Here is a 16,488-nt window from a genome sequence, read left to right on the forward strand (position 1 = left end):
GATTCCAGAAATATCCCATAAAATTGCAGAAAATTCCCTCAAAATTCTTTAGAACTTCTCAAAACCCTACCAAATTCCTGAAACATCCCACAAAATCTCCACAAATTTCCACACAATCTAAGATAAATCCCACAAAATTCTTCAAGTCTCCACAGAATCCCGCAAAATTATACAAAAATTCCATAACATTCTACAAAACTCTTAAAAATGTCACCAAATTCCAGAAACATCACAAAAAATCACCTCCAATTTCCACACAATTCCGGAAAAAACCTTCAAAATTCTTCAAATCTCATCAATATAACTCAAAATTTTACAAAACCCCCATGTAATTCCAGATACATCCCACAAAATTTAAGGAAAAATCCCATAAAATGGCAGAAAACTCCCACAAAATTCCCTAAATTCTCTCTAAACCCGACCAAATTCCTGAAACATCCCACAAAATCTCCACAAATTTCCACACAATCAAAGAAAAATCCCACAAAAATCTTCAAGTCTCCTCAGAATCCCTTTAAATTCCAAAAAAATTCCACAAAATTCTAAATAATGTCACCAAATTCCAGAAACATCACAAAAAACCCCCTCAATTTCCGCAAAATTCCAGAAATATCCTTCAAAATTCTTCAAGTCTCATCAATATCCCACAGGATTCCAGAAATATCCCATAAAATGGCAGAAAATTCCCTCAAAATTCCCTACAACTTCTCAAAACCCTACCAAATTCCTGAAACATCCCACAAAATCTCCACAAATTTCCACACAATCTAAGATAAATCCCACAAAATTCTTCCAGTCTCCACAGAATCCCTCAAAATTCCACAAAACTCCCATGTAATTCCAGAAACATCCCACAACATTCCAGAAAAATCCCACAACATTTTGAAAAAATCCCACAAAATTGCAGCAAAATCCCACAAAATTGCAGAAAAGTCTCAAAAAAGTCCCTAAAACTTCTCAAAACCCTATCAAATGTTTGAAATATCCCACAAAATCTTTACCAAGATCCACAGAATCTAAGATAAATGACTCAAATTTCTTCTTGTCTCCTCAATATCCCTCAAAATTCCACAAAACAGCCACGTAATTCCAGAAACATCCCACAAAATTTAAGGAAAAATCCCATAAAATGGCAGAAAAATCCCACAAAATTCCCAAAAACTACTCAAAACCCTACCAAATTCCTGAAACATCCCACAAAATCTCCACAAATTTCCACACAATCTATGATAAATCCCACAAAATTCTTCAAGTCTCCTCCGAATTCCACAAAATTCTTAAAATGTCACCAAATTCCAGAAACATCACAAAAAATCACCTCCAATTTCCACACAATTCCAGAAATATCCTTCCAAATTCTTCAAGTCTCATCAATATCCCACAGGATTCCAGAAATATCCCATAAAACTGCAGAAAATTCCCTCAAAATTCTTTAGAACTTCTCAAAACCCTACCAAATTCCTGAAACATCCCACAAAATCTCCACAAATTTCCACACAATCTAAGATAAATCCCACAAAATTCTTCAAGTCTCCACAGAATCCCGCAAAATTATACAAAAATTCCATAACATTCTACAAAACTCTTAAAAATGTCACCAAATTCCAGAAACATCACAAAAAATCACCTCCAATTTCCACACAATTCCGGAAAAAACCTTCAAAATTCTTCAAATCTCATCAATATAACTCAAAATTTTACAAAACCCCCATGTAATTCCAGATACATCTCACAAAATTTAAGGAAAAATCCCATAAAATGGCAGAAAACTCCCACAAAATTCCCTAAATTCTCTCTAAACCCGACCAAATTCCTGAAACATCCCACAAAATCTCCACAAATTTCCACACAATCAAAGAAAAATCCCACAAAAATCTTCAAGTCTCCTCAGAATCCCTTTAAATTCCAAAAAAATTCCACAAAATTCTAAATAATGTCACCAAATTCCAGAAACATCACAAAAAACCCCCTCAATTTCCGCAAAATTCCAGAAATATCCTTCAAAATTCTTCAAGTCTCATCAATATCCCACAGGATTCCAGAAATATCCCATAAAATGGCAGAAAATTCCCTCAAAATTCCCTACAACTTCTCAAAACCCTACCAAATTCCTGAAACATCCCACAAAATCTCCACAAATTTCCACACAATCTAAGATAAATCCCACAAAATTCTTCCAGTCTCCACAGAATCCCTCAAAATTCCACAAAACTCCCATGTAATTCCAGAAACATCCCACAACATTCCAGAAAAATCCCACAACATTTTGAAAAAATCCCACAAAATTGCAGCAAAATCCCACAAAATTGCAGAAAAGTCTCAAAAAAGTCCCTAAAACTTCTCAAAACCCTATCAAATGTTTGAAATATCCCACAAAATCTTTACCAAGATCCACAGAATCTAAGATAAATGACTCAAATTTCTTCTTGTCTCCTCAATATCCCTCAAAATTCCACAAAACACCCACGTAATTCCAGAATCATCCCACAAAATTTAAGGAAAAATCCCATAAAATGGCAGAAAAATCCCACAAAATTCCCAAAAACTACGCAAAACCCTACCAAATTCCTGAAACAGCCCACAAAATCTCCACAAATTTCCACACAATCTATGATAAATACCACAAAATTCTTCAAGTCTCCTCCGAATTCCACAAAATTCTTAAAATGTCACGTAATTCCAGAAACATCCCGCAAAATCTCCACCAATTTCCACACAATTCCAGAAATATCCTTCAAAATTCTTCAAGTCTCATCCATATCCCACAAGATTCCAGAAATATCCCATAAAATAGCAGAAAACTCCCACAAAATTCCCGAAAACTTCTCAAAACCCTACCAAATTCCTGGTAGAATCCCACAAAATCTCCACAAATTTCCACACAATCTTAGATAAATCCCACAAAATTCCTCAAGTCTCCACAGAATCCCGCAAAATTGTACAAAAATTCCATAACATTCTACAAAATTCTTAAAAATGTCACCAAATTCCAGAAACATCACAAAAAATCACCTCCAATTTCCACACAATTCCGGAAAAATCCTTCAAAATTCTTCAAATCTCATCAATATAACTCAAAATTTTACAAAACCCCCACGTAATTCCAGAAACATCCCACAAAATTTAAGGAAAAATCCCATAAAATGGCAGAAAACTCCCACAAAATTCCCTTAATTGTCACAAAACCCTACCAAATTCCTGAAGCATCCCACAAAATCTCCACAAATTTCCATACAATCTAAGAAAAATCCCACAAAATTCTTCAAGTCTCCTCCGAATTCCACAAAATTCTTAAAATGTCACCAAATTCCAGAAACATCACAAAAAATCACCTCCAATTTCCACACAATTCCAGAAATATCCTTCCAAATTCTTCAAGTCTCATCAATATCCCACAGGATTCCAGAAATATCCCATAAAATTGCAGAAAATTCCCTCAAAATTCCCTACAACTTCTCAAAACCCTACCAAATTCCTGAAACATCCCACAAAATCTCCACAAATTTCCACACAATCTAAGATAAATCCCACAAAATTCTTCAAGTCTCCACAGAATCCCGCAAAATTATACAAAAATTCCATAACATTCTACAAAACTCTTAAAAATGTCACCAAATTCCAGAAACATCACAAAAAATCACCTCCAATTTCCACACAATTCCGGAAAAAACCTTCAAAATTCTTCAAATCTCATCAATATAACTCAAAATTTTACAAAACCCCCATGTAATTCCAGATACATCCCACAAAATTTAAGGAAAAATCCCATAAAATGGCAGAAAACTCCCACAAAATTCCCTAAATTCTCTCTAAACCCGACCAAATTCCTGAAACATCCCACAAAATCTCCACAAATTTCCACACAATCAAAGAAAAATCCCACAAAAATCTTCAAGTCTCCTCAGAATCCCTTTAAATTCCAAAAAAATTCCACAAAATTCTAAATAATGTCACCAAATTCCAGAAACATCACAAAAAACCCCCTCAATTTCCGCAAAATTCCAGAAATATCCTTCAAAATTCTTCAAGTCTCATCAATATCCCACAGGATTCCAGAAATATCCCATAAAATGGCAGAAAATTCCCTCAAAATTCCCTACAACTTCTCAAAACCCTACCAAATTCCTGAAACATCCCACAAAATCTCCACAAATTTCCACACAATCTAAGATAAATCCCACAAAATTCTTCCAGTCTCCACAGAATCCCTCAAAATTCCACAAAACTCCCATGTAATTCCAGAAACATCCCACAACATTCCAGAAAAATCCCACAACATTTTGAAAAAATCCCACAAAATTGCAGCAAAATCCCACAAAATTGCAGAAAAGTCTCAAAAAAGTCCCTAAAACTTCTCAAAACCCTATCAAATGTTTGAAATATCCCACAAAATCTTTACCAAGATCCACAGAATCTAAGATAAATGACTCAAATTTCTTCTTGTCTCCTCAATATCCCTCAAAATTCCACAAAACACCCACGTAATTCCAGAAACATCCCACAAAATTTAAGGAAAAATCCCATAAAATGGCAGAAAAATCCCACAAAATTCCCAAAAACTACTCAAAACCCTACCAAATTCCTGAAACAGCCCACAAAATCTCCACAAATTTCCACACAATCTATGATAAATCCCACAAAATTCTTCAAGTCTCCTCCGAATTCCACAAAATTCTTAAAATGTCACCAAATTCCAGAAACATCCCGCAAAATCTCCACCAATTTCCACACAATTCCAGAAATATCCTTCAAAATTCTTCAAGTCTCATCCATATCCCACAAGATTCCAGAAATATCCCATAAAATAGCAGAAAACTCCCACAAAATTCCCGAAAACTTCTCAAAACCCTACCAAATTCCTGGTAGAATCCCACAAAATCTCCACAAATTTCCACACAATCTTAGATAAATCCCACAAAATTCCTCAAGTCTCCACAGAATCCCGCAAAATTGTACAAAAATTCCATAACATTCTACAAAATTCTTAAAAATGTCACCAAATTCCAGAAACATCACAAAAAATCACCTCCAATTTCCACACAATTCCGGAAAAATCCTTCAAAATTCTTCAAATCTCATCAATATAACTCAAAATTTTACAAAACCCCCACGTAATTCCAGAAACATCCCACAAAATTTAAGGAAAAATCCCATAAAATGGCAGAAAACTCCCACAAAATTCCCTTAATTGTCACAAAACCCTACCAAATTCCTGAAGCATCCCACAAAATCTCCACAAATTTCCATACAATCTAAGAAAAATCCCACAAAAATCTTCAAGTCTCCTCAGAATCCCTTTAAATTCCAAAAAAATTCCACAAAATTCTAAATAATGTCACCAAATTCCAGAAACATCACAAAAAACCCCCTCAATTTCCGCAAAATTCCAGAAATATCCTTCAAAATTCTTCAAGTCTCATCAATATCCCACAGGATTCCAGAAATATCCCATAAAATGGCAGAAAATTCCCTCAAAATTCCCTACAACTTCTCAAAACCCTACCAAATTCCTGAAACATCCCACAAAATCTCCACAAATTTCCACACAATCTAAGATAAATCCCACAAAATTCTTCCAGTCTCCACAGAATCCCTCAAAATTCCACAAAACTCCCATGTAATTCCAGAAACATCCCACAACATTCCAGAAAAATCCCACAACATTTTGAAAAAATCCCACAAAATTGCAGCAAAATCCCACAAAATTGCAGAAAAGTCTCAAAAAAGTCCCTAAAACTTCTCAAAACCCTATCAAATGTTTGAAATATCCCACAAAATCTTTACCAAGATCCACAGAATCTAAGATAAATGACTCAAATTTCTTCTTGTCTCCTCAATATCCCTCAAAATTCCACAAAACACCCACGTAATTCCAGAATCATCCCACAAAATTTAAGGAAAAATCCCATAAAATGGCAGAAAAATCCCACAAAATTCCCAAAAACTACGCAAAACCCTACCAAATTCCTGAAACAGCCCACAAAATCTCCACAAATTTCCACACAATCTATGATAAATACCACAAAATTCTTCAAGTCTCCTCCGAATTCCACAAAATTCTTAAAATGTCACGTAATTCCAGAAACATCCCGCAAAATCTCCACCAATTTCCACACAATTCCAGAAATATCCTTCAAAATTCTTCAAGTCTCATCCATATCCCACAAGATTCCAGAAATATCCCATAAAATAGCAGAAAACTCCCACAAAATTCTTTAAAACTTCTCAAAACCCTACCAAATTCCTGAAACATCCCACAAAATCTCCACAAATTTCCACACAATCTTAGATAAATCCCACAAAATTCCTCAAGTCTCCACAGAATCCCGCAAAATTGTACAAAAATTCCATAACATTCTACAAAATTCTTAAAAATGTCACCAAATTCCAGAAACATCACAAAAAATCACCTCCAATTTCCACACAATTCCGGAAAAATCCTTCAAAATTCTTCAAATCTCATCAATATAACTCAAAATTTTACAAAACCCCCATGTAATTCCAGATACATCCCACAAAATTTAAGGAAAAATCCCATAAAATGGCAGAAAACTCCCACAAAATTCCCTAAATTCTCTCTAAACCCGACCAAATTCCTGAAACATCCCACAAAATCTCCACAAATTTCCACACAATCAAAGAAAAATCCCACAAAAATCTTCAAGTCTCCTCAGAATCCCTTTAAATTCCAAAAAAATTCCACAAAATTCTAAATAATGTCACCAAATTCCAGAAACATCACAAAAAACCCCCTCAATTTCCGCAAAATTCCAGAAATATCCTTCAAAATTCTTCAAGTCTCATCAATATCCCACAGGATTCCAGAAATATCCCATAAAATGGCAGAAAATTCCCTCAAAATTCCCTACAACTTCTCAAAACCCTACCAAATTCCTGAAACATCCCACAAAATCTCCACAAATTTCCACACAATCTAAGATAAATCCCACAAAATTCTTCCAGTCTCCACAGAATCCCTCAAAATTCCACAAAACTCCCATGTAATTCCAGAAACATCCCACAACATTCCAGAAAAATCCCACAACATTTTGAAAAAATCCCACAAAATTGCAGCAAAATCCCACAAAATTGCAGAAAAGTCTCAAAAAAGTCCCTAAAACTTCTCAAAACCCTATCAAATGTTTGAAATATCCCACAAAATCTTTACCAAGATCCACAGAATCTAAGATAAATGACTCAAATTTCTTCTTGTCTCCTCAATATCCCTCAAAATTCCACAAAACAGCCACGTAATTCCAGAAACATCGCACAAAATTTAAGGAAAAATTCCCATAAAATGGCAGAAAAATCCCACAAAATTCCCAAAAACTACTCAAAACCCTACCAAATTCCTGAAACATCCCACAAAATCTCCACAAATTTCCATACAATCTATGATAAATCCCACAAAATTCTTCAAGTCTCCTCCGAATTCCACAAAATTCTTAAAATGTCACGTAATTCCAGAAACATCCCGCAAAATCTCCACCAATTTCCACACAATTCCAGAAATATCCTTCAAAATTCTTCAAGTCTCATCCATATCCCACAAGATTCCAGAAATATCCCATAAAATAGCAGAAAACTCCCACAAAATTCTTTAAAACTTCTCAAAACCCTACCAAATTCCTGGTAGAATCCCACAAAATCTCCACAAATTTCCACACAATCTTAGATAAATCCCACAAAATTCCTCAAGTCTCCACAGAATCCCGCAAAATTGTACAAAAATTCCATAACATTCTACAAAATTCTTAAAAATGTCACCAAATTCCAGAAACATCACAAAAAATCACCTCCAATTTCCACACAATTCCGGAAAAATCCTTCAAAATTCTTCAAATCTCATCAATATAACTCAAAATTTTACAAAACCCCCACGTAATTCCAGAAACATCCCACAAAATTTAAGGAAAAATCCCATAAAATGGCAGAAAACTCCCACAAAATTCCCTTAATTGTCACAAAACCCTACCAAATTCCTGAAGCATCCCACAAAATCTCCACAAATTTCCATACAATCTAAGAAAAATCCCACAAAATTCTTCAAGTCTCCTCCGAATTCCACAAAATACTTAAAATGTCACCAAATTCCAGAAACATCACAAAAAATCACCTCCAATTTCCACAAAATTCCAGAAATATCCTTCAAAATTCTTCAAGTCTCATCAATATCCCACAGGATTCCAGAAATATCCCATAAAATGGCAGAAAATTCCCTCAAAATTCCCTACAACTTCTCAAAACCCTACCAAATTCCTGAAACATCCCACAAAATCTCCACAAATTTCCACACAATCTAAGATAAATCCCACAAAATTCTTCCAGTCTCCACAGAATCCCTCAAAATTCCACAAAACTCCCATGTAATTCCAGAAACATCCCACAACATTCCAGAAAAATCCCACAACATTTTGAAAAAATCCCACAAAATTGCAGCAAAATCCCACAAAATTGCAGAAAAGTCTCAAAAAAGTCCCTAAAACTTCTCAAAACCCTATCAAATGTTTGAAATATCCCACAAAATCTTTACCAAGATCCACAGAATCTAAGATAAATGACTCAAATTTCTTCTTGTCTCCTCAATATCCCTCAAAATTCCACAAAACACCCACGTAATTCCAGAAACATCCCACAAAATTTAAGGAAAAATCCCATAAAATGGCAGAAAAATCCCACAAAATTCCCAAAAACTACTCAAAACCCTACCAAATTCCTGAAACAGCCCACAAAATCTCCACAAATTTCCACACAATCTATGATAAATCCCACAAAATTCTTCAAGTCTCCTCCGAATTCCACAAAATTCTTAAAATGTCACCAAATTCCAGAAACATCACAAAAAATCACCTCCAATTTCCACACAATTCCGGAAAAATCCTTCAAAATTCTTCAAATCTCATCAATATAACTCAAAATTTTACAAAACCCCCACGTAATTCCAGAAACATCCCACAAAATTTAAGGAAAAATCCCATAAAATGGCAGAAAACTCCCACAAAATTCCCTTAATTGTCACAAAACCCTACCAAATTCCTGAAGCATCCCACAAAATCTCCACAAATTTCCATACAATCTAAGAAAAATCCCACAAAATTCTTCAAGTCTCCTCCGAATTCCACAAAATTCTTAAAATGTCACCAAATTCCAGAAACATCACAAAAAATCACCTCCAATTTCCACACAATTCCAGAAATATCCTTCCAAATTCTTCAAGTCTCATCAATATCCCACAGGATTCCAGAAATATCCCATAAAATTGCAGAAAATTCCCTCAAAATTCCCTACAACTTCTCAAAACCCTACCAAATTCCTGAAACATCCCACAAAATCTCCACAAATTTCCACACAATCTAAGATAAATCCCACAAAATTCTTCAAGTCTCCACAGAATCCCGCAAAATTATACAAAAATTCCATAACATTCTACAAAACTCTTAAAAATGTCACCAAATTCCAGAAACATCACAAAAAATCACCTCCAATTTCCACACAATTCCGGAAAAAACCTTCAAAATTCTTCAAATCTCATCAATATAACTCAAAATTTTACAAAACCCCCATGTAATTCCAGATACATCCCACAAAATTTAAGGAAAAATCCCATAAAATGGCAGAAAACTCCCACAAAATTCCCTAAATTCTCTCTAAACCCGACCAAATTCCTGAAACATCCCACAAAATCTCCACAAATTTCCACACAATCAAAGAAAAATCCCACAAAAATCTTCAAGTCTCCTCAGAATCCCTTTAAATTCCAAAAAAATTCCACAAAATTCTAAATAATGTCACCAAATTCCAGAAACATCACAAAAAACCCCCTCAATTTCCGCAAAATTCCAGAAATATCCTTCAAAATTCTTCAAGTCTCATCAATATCCCACAGGATTCCAGAAATATCCCATAAAATGGCAGAAAATTCCCTCAAAATTCCCTACAACTTCTCAAAACCCTACCAAATTCCTGAAACATCCCACAAAATCTCCACAAATTTCCACACAATCTAAGATAAATCCCACAAAATTCTTCCAGTCTCCACAGAATCCCTCAAAATTCCACAAAACTCCCATGTAATTCCAGAAACATCCCACAACATTCCAGAAAAATCCCACAACATTTTGAAAAAATCCCACAAAATTGCAGCAAAATCCCACAAAATTGCAGAAAAGTCTCAAAAAAGTCCCTAAAACTTCTCAAAACCCTATCAAATGTTTGAAATATCCCACAAAATCTTTACCAAGATCCACAGAATCTAAGATAAATGACTCAAATTTCTTCTTGTCTCCTCAATATCCCTCAAAATTCCACAAAACACCCACGTAATTCCAGAAACATCCCACAAAATTTAAGGAAAAATCCCATAAAATGGCAGAAAAATCCCACAAAATTCCCAAAAACTACTCAAAACCCTACCAAATTCCTGAAACAGCCCACAAAATCTCCACAAATTTCCACACAATCTATGATAAATCCCACAAAATTCTTCAAGTCTCCTCCGAATTCCACAAAATTCTAAATAATGTCACCAAATTCCAGAAACATCATAAAAAACCCCCTCAATTTCCGCAAAATTCCAGAAATATCCTTCAAAATTCTTCAAGTCTCATCAGTATCCCACAGGATTCCAGAAATATCCCATAAAATGGCAGAAAATTCCCTCAAAATTCCCTACAACTTCTCAAAACCCTACCAAATTCCTGAAACATCCCACAAAATCTCCACAAATTTCCATACAATCTAAGAAAAATCCCACAAAATTCTTCAAGTCTCCTCCGAATTCCACAAAATTCTTAAAATGTCACCAAATTCCAGAAACATCACAAAAAATCACCTCCAATTTCCACACAATTCCAGAAATATCCTTCCAAATTCTTCAAGTCTCATCAATATCCCACAGGATTCCAGAAATATCCCATAAAATTGCAGAAAATTCCCTCAAAATTCTTTAGAACTTCTCTACCAAATTCCTGAAACATCCCACAAAATCTCCACAAATTTCCACACAATCTAAGATAAATCCCACAAAATTCTTCAAGTCTCCACAGAATCCCGCAAAATTATACAAAAATTCCATAACATTCTACAAAACTCTTAAAAATGTCACCAAATTCCAGAAACATCACAAAAAATCACCTCCAATTTCCACACAATTCCGGAAAAAACCTTCAAAATTCTTCAAATCTCATCAATATAACTCAAAATTTTACAAAACCCCCATGTAATTCCAGAAACATCCCACAAAATTTAAGGAAAAATCCCATAAAATGGCAGAAAACTCCCACAAAATTCCCTAAATTCTCTCTAAACCCAACCAAATTCCTGAAACATCCCACAAAATCTCCACAAATTTCCACACAATCAAAGAAAAATCCCACAAAAATCTTCAAGTCTCCTCAGAATCCCTTTAAATTCCAAAAAAATTCCACAAAATTCTAAATAATGTCACCAAATTCCAGAAACATCACAAAAAACCCCCTCCATTTCCGCAAAATTCCAGAAATATCCTTCAAAATTCTTCAAGTCTCATCAATATCCCACAGGATTCCAGAAATATCCCATAAAATGGCAGAAAATTCCCTCAAAATTCCCTAAAACTTCTCAAAACCCTACCAAATTCCTGAAACATCCCACAAAATCTCCACAAATTTCCACACAATCTAAGATAAATCCCACAAAATTCTTCCAGTCTCCACAGAATCCCTCAAAATTCCACAAAACTCCCATGTAATTCCAGAAACATCCCACAACATTCCAGAAAAATCCCACATTTTGAAAAAATCCCACAAAATTGCAGCAAAATCCCACCAAATTGCAGAAAAGTCTCAAAAAATTCCCTAAAACTTCTCAAAACCCTATCAAATGTTTGAAATATCCCACAAAATCTTTACCAAGGTCCACAGAATCTAAGATAAATGACTCAAATTTCTTCTTGTCTCCTCAATATCCCTCAAAATTCCACAAAACACCCACGTAATTCCAGAAACATCCCACAAAATTTAAGGAAAAATCCCATAAAATGGCAGAAAAATCCCACAAAATTCCCAAAAACTTCTCAAAACCCTACCAAATTCCTGAAACATCCCACAAAATCTCCACAAATTTCCACAAAATCTATGATAAATCCCACAAAATTCTTCAAGTCTCCTCCGAATTCCACAAAATTCTTAAAATGTCACGTAATTCCAGAAACATCCCGCAAAATCTCCACCAATTTCCACACAATTCCAGAAATATCCTTCAAAATTCTTCAAGTCTCATCCATATCCCACAAGATTCCAGAAATATCCCATAAAATAGCAGAAAACTCCCACAAAATTCCCGAAAACTTCTCAAAACCCTACCAAATTCCTGGTAGAATCCCACAAAATCTCCACAAATTTCCACACAATCTTAGATAAATCCCACAAAATTCCTCAAGTCTCCACAGAATCCCGCAAAATTGTAAAAAAATTCCATAACATTCTACAAAATTCTTAAAAATGTCACCAAATTCCAGAAACATCACAAAAAATCACCTCCAATTTCCACAAAATTCCAGAAATATCCTTCAAAATTCTTCAAGTCTCATCCATATCCCACAGGATTCCAGAAATATCCCATAAAATTGCAGAAAATTCCCTCAAAATTCCCTACAACTTCTCAAAACCCTACCAAATTCCTGAAACATCCCACAAAATCTCCACAAATTTCCACACAATCTAAGATAAATCCCACAAAATTCTTCAAGTCTCCACAGAATCCCGCAAAATTATACAAAAATTCCATAACATTCTACAAAACTCTTAAAAATGTCACCAAATTCCAGAAACATCACAAAAAATCACCTCCAATTTCCACACAATTCCGGAAAAAACCTTCAAAATTCTTCAAATCTCATCAATATAACTCAAAATTTTACAAAACCCCCATGTAATTCCAGAAACATCCCACAAAATTTAAGGAAAAATCCCATAAAATGGCAGAAAACTCCCACAAAATTCCCTAAATTCTCTCTAAACCCGACCAAATTCCTGAAACATCCCACAAAATCTCCACAAATTTCCACACAATCAAAGAAAAATCCCACAAAAATCTTCAAGTCTCCTCAGAATCCCTTTAAATTCCAAAAAAATTCCACAAAATTCTAAATAATGTCACCAAATTCCAGAAACATCACAAAAAACCCCCTCAATTTCCGCAAAATTCCAGAAATATCCTTCAAAATTCTTCAAGTCTCATCAATATCCCACAGGATTCCAGAAATATCCCATAAAATGGCAGAAAATTCCCTCAAAATTCTTTAAAACTTCTCAAAACCCTACCAAATTCCTGAAACATCCCACAAAATCTCCACAAATTTCCACACAATCTAAGATAAATCCCACAAAATTCTTCCAGTCTCCACAGAATCCCTCAAAATTCCACAAAACTCCCATGTAATTCCAGAAACATCCCACAACATTCCAGAAAAATCCCACAACATTTTGAAAAAATCCCACAAAATTGCAGCAAAATCCCACAAAATTGCAGAAAAGTCTCAAAAAAGTCCCTAAAACTTCTCAAAACCCTATCAAATGTTTGAAATATCCCACAAAATCTTTACCAAGATCCACAGAATCTAAGATAAATGACTCAAATTTCTTCTTGTCTCCTCAATATCCCTCAAAATTCCACAAAACAGCCACGTAATTCCAGAAACATCGCACAAAATTTAAGGAAAAATCCCATAAAATGGCAGAAAAATCCCACAAAATTCCCAAAAACTACTCAAAACCCTACCAAATTCCTGAAACAGCCCACAAAATCTCCACAAATTTCCACACAATCTATGATAAATCCCACAAAATTCTTCAAGTCTCCTCCGAATTCCACAAAATTCTTAAAATGTCACCAAATTCCAGAAACATCACAAAAAATCACCTCCAATTTCCACAAAATTCCAGAAATATCCTTCAAAATTCTTCAAGTCTCATCAATATCCCACAGGATTCCAGAAATATCCCATAAAATTGCAGAAAATTCCCTCAAAATTCTTTAAAACTTCTCAAAACCCTACCAAATTCCTGAAACATCCCACAAAATCTCCACAAATTTCCACACAATCTAAAATAAATCCCACAAAATTCTTCAAGTCTCCACAGAATCCCGCAAAATTATACAAAAATTCCATAACATTCTACAAAACTCTTAAAAATGTCACCAAATTCCAGAAACATCACAAAAAATCACCTCCAATTTCCACACAATTCCGGAAAAAACCTTCAAAATTCTTCAAATCTCATCAATATAACTCAAAATTTTACAAAACCCCCATGTAATTCCAGATACATCCCACAAAATTTAAGGAAAAATCCCATAAAATGGCAGAAAACTCCCACAAAATTCCCTAAATTCTCTCTAAACCCGACCAAATTCCTGAAACATCCCACAAAATCTCCACAAATTTCCACACAATCAAAGAAAAATCCCACAAAAATCTTCAAGTCTCCTCAGAATCCCTTTAAATTCCAAAAAAATTCCACAAAATTCTAAATAATGTCACCAAATTCCAGAAACATCACAAAAAACCCCCTCAATTTCCGCAAAATTCCAGAAATATCCTTCAAAATTCTTCAAGTCTCATCAATATCCCACAGGATTCCAGAAATATCCCATAAAATGGCAGAAAATTCCCTCAAAATTCCCTACAACTTCTCAAAACCCTACCAAATTCCTGAAACATCCCACAAAATCTCCACAAATTTCCACACAATCTAAGATAAATCCCACAAAATTCTTCCAGTCTCCACAGAATCCCTCAAAATTCCACAAAACTCCCATGTAATTCCAGAAACATCCCACAACATTCCAGAAAAATCCCACAACATTTTGAAAAAATCCCACAAAATTGCAGCAAAATCCCACAAAATTGCAGAAAAGTCTCAAAAAAGTCCCTAAAACTTCTCAAAACCCTATCAAATGTTTGAAATATCCCACAAAATCTTTACCAAGATCCACAGAATCTAAGATAAATGACTCAAATTTCTTCTTGTCTCCTCAATATCCCTCAAAATTCCACAAAACACCCACGTAATTCCAGAATCATCCCACAAAATTTAAGGAAAAATCCCATAAAATGGCAGAAAAATCCCACAAAATTCCCAAAAACTACGCAAAACCCTACCAAATTCCTGAAACAGCCCACAAAATCTCCACAAATTTCCACACAATCTATGATAAATACCACAAAATTCTTCAAGTCTCCTCCGAATTCCACAAAATTCTTAAAATGTCACGTAATTCCAGAAACATCCCGCAAAATCTCCACCAATTTCCACACAATTCCAGAAATATCCTTCAAAATTCTTCAAGTCTCATCCATATCCCACAAGATTCCAGAAATATCCCATAAAATAGCAGAAAACTCCCACAAAATTCCCAAAAACTTCTCAAAACCCTACCAAATTCCTGGTAGAATCCCACAAAATCTCCACAAATTTCCACACAATCTTAGATAAATCCCACAAAATTCCTCAAGTCTCCACAGAATCCCGCAAAATTGTACAAAAATTCCATAACATTCTACAAAATTCTTAAAAATGTCACCAAATTCCAGAAACATCACAAAAAATCACCTCCAATTTCCACACAATTCCGGAAAAATCCTTCAAAATTCTTCAAATCTCATCAATATAACTCAAAATTTTACAAAACCCCCACGTAATTCCAGAAACATCCCAAAAAATTTAAGGAAAAATCCCATAAAATGGCAGAAAACTCCCACAAAATTCCCTTAATTGTCACAAAACCCTACCAAATTCCTGAAGCATCCCACAAAATCTCCACCAATTTCCATACAATCTAAGAAAAATCCCACAAAATTCTTCAAGTCTCCTCCGAATTCCACAAAATTCTTAAAATGTCACCAAATTCCAGAAACATCACAAAAAATCACCTCCAATTTCCACAAAATTCCAGAAATATCCTTCAAAATTCTTCAAGTCTCATCAATATCCCACAGGATTCCAGAAATATCCCATAAAATGGCAGAAAATTCCCTCAAAATTCTTTAAAACTTCTCAAAACCCTACCAAATTCCTGAAACATCCCACAAAATCTCCACAAATTTCCATACAATCTAAGAAAAATCCCACAAAATTCTTCAAGTCTCCTCCGAATTCCACAAAATTATACAAAAATTCCATAACATTCTACAAAACTCTTAAAAATGTCACCAAATTCCAGAAACATCACAAAAAATCACCTCCAATTTCCACACAATTCCGGAAAAAACCTTCAAAATTCTTCAAATCTCATCAATATAACTCAAAATTTTACAAAACCCCCATGTAATTCCAGATACATCCCACAAAATTTAAGGAAAAATCCCATAAAATGGCAGAAAACTCCCACAAAATTCCCTAAATTCTCTCTAAACCCGACCAAATTCCTGAAACATCCCACAAAATCTCCACAAATTTCCACACAATCAAAGAAAAATCCCACAAAAATCTTCAAGTCTCCTCAGAA

General features: G+C 34.6%; 1 protein-coding gene across 1 annotated transcript in view; it reads right to left on the reverse strand.

Annotated features, from left to right (window-relative positions):
- LOC147646239 (serine/threonine-protein kinase PAK 3-like) overlaps window positions 1–16,488 on the reverse strand; it is a 578,286-nt gene that overhangs the window by 412,230 nt on the left and 149,568 nt on the right. The window lies entirely within an intron of this gene.

Source organism: Cyanistes caeruleus, unplaced genomic scaffold (genome assembly GCF_971803275.1).
Source record: "Cyanistes caeruleus unplaced genomic scaffold, bCyaCae1.hap1.1 HAP1_SCAFFOLD_106, whole genome shotgun sequence".
NCBI classification, from domain to species: domain Eukaryota; kingdom Metazoa; phylum Chordata; class Aves; order Passeriformes; family Paridae; genus Cyanistes; species Cyanistes caeruleus.